A 9,646-nucleotide genomic window follows, 5' to 3' on the forward strand; every position below is an offset into this window, starting at 1 on the left:
ACGAAACACCCATGAAACCACCAGTATCAGGATGCCTAGCAGAAGCAATAACGCAGAGACTTGAACAAACAGCCCTTCCAACGATCCAACCCAAACTTTGGGTCCGCTCCAGCGATAATACTTTTGTCATCATAAAATGAAACAAATTAGAGGAAACATACAACACCATCAACAATATCCTGACTGTCATAAAATTCACAAAAGAGGAGAAGAACAACAAAGTGCTATTTCGAGATGTCACAGTAGAGCGAACAGTCAATGGTAAATTCAAAACAGCGTCTACAGGAAAACAACACACACGAACCAAGAACTGAACTACAGAAGCAAACATCCCTACACATACAAACAAATCTGCATCAGGATGCTATTTCAACGATCCACTACACACTGCAGCACCTAGGAACTCTGAAGATCAATAAATAACTGTACAGCGCATTTAAGAAGAATTCGTAGCCAACAGACACGCAAATGATTGCTTCCCTGACCGGGAATCGAACCCGGGCAGCGGCGGTGAAAGCGCCGAATCCTAACCACTAGACCACCAGGGAGATATGCACGCACCGCCCTAGCTCTACTGAGAATTGCTTCTCTGCCCGGGAATCGAACCCGTGCCGCGATGGTAAGAAGACTTTCACCTGTACATCCACCAATGTATTATTTTGTATCCATTGCTCCCGATGCGATCTCTACAACTTTGGGGAGACTGGAGAGTCAAGTCACATCTCCGGGACACCGGCACCAATCAACCCTATCGTCCTATGCCCAACATTTCAAACCACCTCCCCTCCCGCTCTGCCAAGGACATACACGTTCTGGGCCTGCTTCAGCGCCACTCCCTCCCCACCCGACGCCTGGAGGAAGAACACCTCATCTTCCGCCTCAGAACACTTCAACCTCAGGGCATCAATGTGGACTTCGCCAGTTTCCTCATTTCCCCTCCCCCCACCTTACTTCTGTTTTAAACTTCCAGCTCAACACTGACCTCATGACCTGTCCGACTTGCCAAGCTCCCTTCCCAGCTATCCGCTCCACTCTCCTCTCTGACCTGTCACCTCCATATCCACCAGCATTCATCTATTTTACTCTTTGCTACCTTCGCCCCAGCACACCCCCCGATCCCCAATTTATCTCTCCAACCTGGAGGCGTCCTGCCTCTACTCCTGATGAAGGGCCTTTGCCCGAAACTTCGATTTTCCTGCTCCTCGGAAGTTGTCTGACCTGTTGTGCTTTTCTAGCACCACTCTGATCTCAACTCTGGCTTCCAGCATCTCCAGTCCTCACTTTTGCCTACCCAATAAACCCAGAATGCCGATTTTTCATCAACAAATTGACACAAGCAGACACAACGTGTGCAGAAACCCTAGCCGCAATACCTTACATTAAATACATCTGTTAAATGATGTCCAGACAACTCAAACCCCTCAGCATCATGGTAGCCCACAAACCTACCAACACACTTGAACAGAGACTAATGAACCTGAAATACCCGATACAAACAACCAGAAAACGAATGTTATTTACAAAATACCAGACAAGGAAATGTATACATGAACTCTGCCGCACGGGTCTCTGTGGCAAGAAATGCTGGGATGAGATAAGGAAGATATTTTCAACCAAAAAGAATTGACACTGACTGGACAGCCATTTAAAATCACCCCTGTTAGCCTAGGATGGAAGACCCGAAGGAATGAACATTTTTCTTATTTCCTGATGATTTACAAAGTTGAGACTGGGTTTTGGTGTTTCTTACCTTTCCACTCCCAGGAGCCGCAGTGGTTGGGGCGGTGAGTTGGGGAAAGTGAAATGTGCCTGTGAACAGCGTGTGGGTATCTTTCAGCTTCCCCTCCTCTGACAGCGCTGTGACTTGACTCTGATGTTCTCAGGGACACTTACTGACGCGAGACAGTGAAAGGATTCTCATTCCCCCAGATCGGGAATTCAAACCTTATGCCCGCTTCAGGACAATGAGAAAGATTATTTGGGATGTGTGAAGAAGCTGTGAGCTGCATTTCAAACAGGTAGGTGGAGTCAGATGCGTCATCCATTGCGGCCCCGGCACTCTGCGTACCTGACGCCGCCATGCTGCAGAGTTCTGACGTTAACACAGACATGCGCAGCAATGGGAACATTCACAATGTGAACAACCAGATAATCACCGTTACTGCTTCCCTTCCGTTGTACAACTTTGTGAAGCAGTATCTTTCACCGGCAAATAAAACACTTTTGTCCTCAGGTGCCTGCTTCATTTCGATCACCAGAGAGGGAGGGAGAGAAGATGTCACATCTCAAAAGCAAACCGAAAAGTTTTTGTTTGTTCCGTCAGTTGAGTGGGTTGATGAGACTGGATACTGATTTTAATGGATCAGAATTGAACACTACAATGGAACACATTACATTTCAAGAGTGTTGAAAGGGCAAATCAAACTGTAACCTTGAAGAGATATGTTTCCATTTCTAACCTTGGGGGGATCCAAATGAGACATTTTTACTGGTCACTCCATTTCAGAGTGCTGCTCTTTCATCAGGTGGTCGTGGACAATAAGATCATGATCACAGATTTTATAGCCAAAGGAGTCCACGGTCATGGAGATATCCTTCACTAAACAATTTTAGATTAAATCTTTCATATTTTAGAATGGGCTTCTGTTCTTTGGTACGTTAATCCCAGAACTAGTTTTAAATTACCTTCAAGAATTTCATTTAAATGCAGGGCTTTTCGAACAACAATGTCAGTCTGACTCGATATTGGGACACAGACAAGATTCACACCTGTTGTTAGAAAAGCTCTACATTTAAATGACTTTCTGAAATGGCTGATCTTTCACATCATGCTGATGACGTCCTTTTGTTCTTGGCCAATCTGGAGGAGTCCGTTCCTCGATTGATTCAAACAATCAATTTATTTGGCAGTGTTTTGGGCTGCAGGATCAACTTTACAAAATCGGAAGCCGTGCCGATGTGGGGGGAGAATTAGTGGAGGTGCTTGATCATATTTCAAGTAACAATATGCAGAAATACACAGAGAAGGTAAGTGAATGATGCGAATAGAGACACACGTTTACTTACTTTGTCGAACCAGCAGAGTGAAGGTGGGCCGCATGGCGTCCGTCTGCGCTGTGACACATGCTGTGATTCAGAGCGAAATCACAGTTCGACCAACAGAATGTGGGAAGTGAGAACAAAGTTTATATTTACACAGCCTCCATACTCTGCGAAACAGCAAATTACACGACAGCAGTGGAGGTCTTTGACACCAATCTCGAACGTGTCTCCTTGAGCAGCTTCCTTTATGTAATGGTGCTGTACTCTGTTCTGTATCTTGCCTTTGCACCTACTTTCTGAGTGTCTGAACGTCCTGTATCATACCGATACACTCGCGAACCTCACACGGTTCAAGTAACATGCTTTTTGGAGGTCTGGGTGGTCTTCTCCTGTTCTTGGTCGGTTTCCTATGAACTAATTCGCAAAACCACTTCTCTGAGATGCCAATGAGCTGATAAAGTTGAAACCCATGCCTTGCGGTTTCGTCCATTCCCTGCAGTAATTCGCCACCCTGGTTCAGACGTGAATGACAAGCATGTCCGAAACCGTATCACCACTCAGACATAGTCCCCCACGATGAGGACAGATATCACCGATTGTGAATAACCTCAGAGAGAGAGACAAGTGACAGAGAACTCTCACTTGTGACAGTGACAGTGAACCTCAGAGAGAGAGACAAGTGACAGTGAACCGCCTCTGTCTGCGGGAGAATGATCCTAACCGTTTATGCCGTCCCAATGCCTGTCTATGGGACAGACAATCTGAAGGAGCAACAACGTTCATTTTTAACCGTCCCTTCCGTGTTGGACCGCCTGCAGTCCCGCAGCTCAGGGCCGTGGGGATGACTCTCAGTGAGTGAAGGTTTCACTCGGATTCTCTTCATCTGGGACACTTGGGGCTCAGATGTTAACTGCTGCGCGGTCGCAGCAAATAAAATGATGCCCACTTTGCAATAGACTTTCTGTAAGATTGCTGGGTGTGAGGAATTCTGAACAGCAAGCAGGCTGCACAACAATTTATTCATACGAATTTACCTGAGGGAAGAGTCTTCGGTGTCCATTTCTCTCTGATCCACCAGCACAACATTTTTCTATCTCTCCGATAACAGACCTTTGGAGCAAGTTCACAATCAAAGCTCACTTCCCACGCATTAGTTTAACTGATACCTCCCGCCCCAAGGGATTGAAGGAGCAGAAGAGCGAATGCACTCACCCCTCACCGCCCCCGCCCCCCAGAACAGCTTGCAAGTAGGAACAAATTGGTTTAATTATCCTCCAGTGGAGAGAGTCCAGTTCCTGGGGAGGAGACAAACATCAGCACCCCGGGGACAGAATGACAACAGATGTTCTGGAAACTCTTTGCTGCTTGCAATTCTTGGAGCAATGTGGAATGTATTTCACACTGAGCAAGTTTCAGCTGGCTCAGCGTCTCTAGTGTACATTGCTCTCTGAGTTTATATTTGCACATCGAGATATGTCTGCACAACAGCACATGACACGACAGCAGTGAAGATCTTTTGACGTCATTCTCGAACATGCAAGACACACGCCAGATGAAAAGCTGAATACTTCTCTGGAAAATCTGCCGTGCAATGCAGGAGAATGGCAGAGCGGGAGCGCGCTGGGATCAGAACCCAGAAGCGAAACCATTTTCTCCTATTCACTCAATGTCGTATTTAGCAGGTTTCCCGTAAAACTGCGCTCTGTTCTGTTCCTTGCCTTGTCATCTGCTTCCCAAAACTTCGGGTATCTGAGTTAAATATGTCACATCGATACACAAGTCAAATTTATACAGTTGCGCTGACACACTTGTGGAGCTCTGAGTTGTCTTGAACTGTTCTCTGTCAGTATGTCCTGATCTCGTGTTAAACCTCTTCTCTCAGATGGCAATGAACCGGTGAAGTTGAAACACATGACTTGCTGTTTTAGTCCATTTCCTGCAGTAAAGAAACCAACGTCCGTGTAATAAAAGACTTTCTGCAGGATTGTTGTGTCAAGACAAATTCTGAACACCAAACAGGCTGCACAAAAATTCACTCATATCAATTTACCTGAGGGAAGAGTCTCCTGTCCATTTCTCTCTGTCCCGACAGCACAGCATCTTTCTGTCTCTCCGTTAACAAGACCTTTGGATCAAGTTCAAAGTTGCCCATTTCCTCCGCATGACTGTAACTGACTTAACCTGCCTCACGTAATAGTGTGAGAGAGCAGAAGAGTGAATGGGCTCTGCCTTCCACCAGCACAGCTTGTAAGTAGAAACGAAATGGTTCAATTATCCACCAGTGGATAGAGCCCGGTCCCTGGGGACGGGACAAACAGCAGCGTCCGGGGAGCAGGGAGACATAAAGAGAAGCAGATGGTCTTGAAACTCTTTGCTGCTTGTAACTCTGGGAGCAATGTACAATGTATTTCGTATTGAGCAACTCCCAGTTGCTTCAGGAGCTGGGCGCGCACATGGTATTTGGCTCGTTGGTCTCGGGGTATGATGCTAGCTTTGGGTTTTCTATCTTATACAGACGTGTGGGAGGTGCCGGGCTCCAATCCCAGGTGAACCTTAATTTCTTAAATTGACATGAGCAAAAATGCCGGGTCAGTTTTCTGAAAAAGCCGCTTCGTTCAATCAGATGGGACTGCCTGAATTAGGTATGGGACAGCGGTACCATTGCAGAGAACACGGCGAAGGGAAACACTTGTTCAAAGTGAGAACAAGTATTGCAGAGTTTTTGCCTGCGCAATTCGAATGAATCCTCCACCTGTATTACGCTCAATCCTGAGGGTGTTACTTCAGGAAGCGGGGAAATGAAGTCATTGCAGACAGCACTGAATTGGTTGAAGTGAATAGTGCTGTGCATGAGGAATGTCAGTCATGAAGAGAGATTGGGAAGTTGGGGCAGTTCTCTTTGGTGAACAGAGGGCTGAAAGCTGGTCTGATTGAATTTTCCACGTCATGAGGGTTTTAGACAGAGGAAATAATGCAGTGAAAATGCTCCCAGGCCTGAAAGGATCGAGAACAATTTGGCAGAGATTTAAAGTCATCAGGAAAATAAGCAAAAGTGACATTAGGAAGACCGTTTACGCACAAGGAGTGGGGTCAGTAAGTTCCTGTATGACAGTGATGAAGAGGTAAATTCAATGGACACAAAAGGGAATTCGGTGGGCATGTTCAATGTTACATTGTGCAGATTTACAGGGAGAAAGCGACAGAATGAGACACTTCTTTACATATTGTGTTGAGCCAGCAGAGCTAAGGTGGGCTGCATGGCCTCAGTCTGCGCTGTCACACATTTCGTGATTCTGAGTGAAATCGGAGTTGGACCAACAGAACGTGGGAAATTTGACAACGGGGACATTCTGCCCAACAGGATACTCCATCACAGCAATGAAGGTGTTTTGACATCATTCTCGAAGGTACATGATACAATGCAGATTCAAAACCGAGTATTCCTTTGAATCACTGAGTAATTTGTTTACAGTTATTCAGTTGAGGTGAGCGGAGGTGCGCATTGGGAGCCGCTCCAGTTGATCGGTCGAAGCCGTTCTCTCCTGTGTGATAGTCCCATCAGCATTCCAATTTGCTGTGCTTCCAGTCAGTAGATGCAGATTACTATCCCATACTGATACACGGGCCACGATGACCCAGCTGTGGTGACAAGCTTGTGAAGGGCTGAGTGCTGTTCTCCTGTTCGGCTGGTGAGCATTTCCCCAAACAATGGGCACGACACCTCCCTGCCACAGTGTTCACAAATCAAACTGACAGCAAAGATTCACGTGAGATCGAAAGTGTCCAGAAAGAAGATTTGCCTCAACAGATACGGGGAGTGAACGTGCTCCTTTCTTGATTTGAAATGTAAGAAGTCGACGTCAGTGACCCTGATGTGATTTGAACACATAACCCTCTGATCTGAAGTCGGACGCGCTACCCTTGCGCCACAAGCTCACGAGTCGATCATAACTTCTGTTCATACTTCAGGGAAGTGATCGCACTGCAATGATTTTACGTTATGAGTAACAGTGGAGATCAACAGTTCATGTCTGTTCTGTCTCTTCCCCCTCGCCTCCTGTCTGTCGAAACAATTTCCAACTCTACCTCAATAAATAGGTGAAAGAATTGCGGATGCTGTATATCAGAATAAAAAAAAACAGGAGTTGCCGGTGAACTTTCCACAGAACTGATGGTGATTGGGAAATCGTTGGTTTATATGCAGGAGATATTGTGGGGGGAAGGCGGATGCAGTAAATGATAGATCAGGACAGAGCCCAAAGCGAGGGAAGAACTGTTGGACAACAAAGGGAGTTGATAACTATCTGCGTGGGAGGGTGAATGGAGACTGTTCGTGGCTAAGAATAGGTAGTGTGTAATGACAGACTACGTGATAACAAGGCTTGGTGTGTGTGGAAGGGACTAGGATAGTATGGATTTCAGACCCTGGAATTATTGAATTCGACATTGGGACCAGAGGAATGCCCAACCAGGGAGCCCAACCTCGTTTTACGAAGGTGTTTTTTGAGAAAATTAAACATTCACCAATACACAAGTCATGAAACTCGGGCTCGTCCGCGATTTGAACCTGGGATCTCTCTCACGTCTGCGTCGACGAAAACTCAAAGCAAGAACCATACTCCTAGACCAACTAGCGACACGGTTAACGCGCCGGCGTCCCTGCCCCCGCCCTATCTCTTGAACCAGCTGAGTCTTGCTCAGAGTAAAGTCCAGTTGACATTGAACAGGCTGGGGCTGTTTTCTCTGGAACGTCAGAGGTTGAAGGGTGACTTTATGGAGGTTTACAAAATTATGAGGGGCATGGATAGAATAAATAGGCAAAGTCTTTTCCCTGGGGTCGGGGAGTCAAGAACTAGAGGGCATAGGTTTAAGGTGAGAGGGGAAAGAAATAAAAGAGACCTAAGGGGCAACTATTTCACGCCGAGGGTGGTGCGTGTATGGAATGAGCTGCCAGAGAAAGTGGCGGAGACTGGTACAATTGCAACATTTAAGAGGCGTTTGGATGGATATATAAATAGGAAGGGTTTGGAGGTATATGGACCGGGTGCTGGCAGGTGGGACTAGATTGGGGTGGGATATCTGGTCGGCATGGACGGTTTGGACCGAAGTGTCTGTTTCCATGCTGTACATCTCAATGACTGTATGAACAGCTGCTTCTCATTCTGTCTCTCTGCTGCCGTTTGCCCGTCCCCAGGAACCGGGCCCTCTCTACTGGCAGAAAATTAAACCGTTTTCTTTCTAAACTTTTCTCTGACACCGGAGTGACCAGTGACAAGTATTGACCTCCTCAACAAAGGGTACAGCGAGCAGGAGAAGACCCCGCATACCTCCACGAGTGTGTCATCTCAACTCTGCATACTGGGTCTGTGTATCAATGTGAAATATTTACGTCGAAGTTTATTGGGAAGCAGATGAGAAGGCGAGGTGCACAACAGTGCGCCGTTATACGGGAAAGCTGCTAAACTCGACATTGAGTGAAGAGGGAAGATGGTTTCCCTTCTGGGTTATGCTCCCATCGCGCACCGGCAGACATCTTGCCGACAAGCAAATATTAACTCTGTCTAAACTGCCACATTCTGTTTTTACTAACCGTGATTTCACTCAGAAGCACAATTTACCTGCTCCCTCCTGCATATCCGTCCAGGCTCGAACATACCTTGGATTGGTATGTTCCTTAGAACGTAGATTGGTAAATGTATTTGGTGACAGTTCTGTTCTAGCCCTGTGAGCGAAACCTGTATCTGAAGGAATAAAATGGACATTAACAACATCGATCTGAAATTGGACACGTGACAAGAAACAGAGCCATCATTAACAGTTGGCTTTTGAACTGGAGAAGGTGTCTCGTGAAATTAGCTTGAGGCTTGAGGTATGCAAGGTCAAGATAAATTAGGTAAAGCACGGAAACGCTATCCTCATTAGCAGACAGTGAAAGGATTACAAGACACAAATTAAACATTTTCGACAAGTGATACAGGGGACTGGGAAGATAAGTATTATAAACTGTGAACAGCAAAGTTCTGGAGCACAACACTTACATTCAAAGACCGCAAACATCCAGGTCCTGATTAATCAGATGGCGTTGTGGTGCTTTTCTGCAAAACATCCACTTGCACTGTCCTACAAAAGAGTGACAAACCCATCCCTTTCAGCCCAGGATAGAAAATCCGAAGGGATGAACCTTTGCTTATTTTCTGAAGATTCACAAAGCTAAGACTGGGTTTTGGGGATTGCTTCCTTTCCACTCCCAGGAGCCGCAGTGGTTGAGGCGGTGAGTTGTGGAAAGTAAAATGTGCCCGTGAGCTGCGTGTGGGGCTATTTCAGCTTCCCCTCATCTGACAGCGCTGTGAGTTGACTCCGATGTTCTCAGGGACATTTACTGACGCGAGACAGTGAAAGGATTCTCATTCCCGCAGATCGGGAATTCAAACCGTATGCCGGCTTCAGGACAATGAGAAAGATTAATTGGGGTGTGTGAAGAAGCTTTGAGCTGCATTTCAAACAGGTCGGTGGAGTCAGAATCGTCATCCATTGCGCCTGCTCCTGTGCGTATCTAACGCCACCATGCTGCAGAGTTCTGACGTTAACACGGACATGCGCAGCA

At 46.4% G+C, this 9,646-nt stretch overlaps 1 non-coding gene across 1 annotated transcript; it reads right to left on the reverse strand.

Moving 5' to 3' along the window:
- Positions 1-476: 476 nt before the first annotated feature.
- Positions 477-548, reverse strand: trnae-uuc (transfer RNA glutamic acid (anticodon UUC)). The gene has a single exon. It is a non-coding gene; the product is annotated as a tRNA-Glu (tRNA).
- Between the last annotated feature and the right edge of the window lie 9,098 nt (positions 549-9,646).

This window comes from Chiloscyllium punctatum, chromosome 36 (assembly GCF_047496795.1).
Source record: "Chiloscyllium punctatum isolate Juve2018m chromosome 36, sChiPun1.3, whole genome shotgun sequence".
Lineage (NCBI taxonomy): Eukaryota > Metazoa > Chordata > Chondrichthyes > Orectolobiformes > Hemiscylliidae > Chiloscyllium > Chiloscyllium punctatum.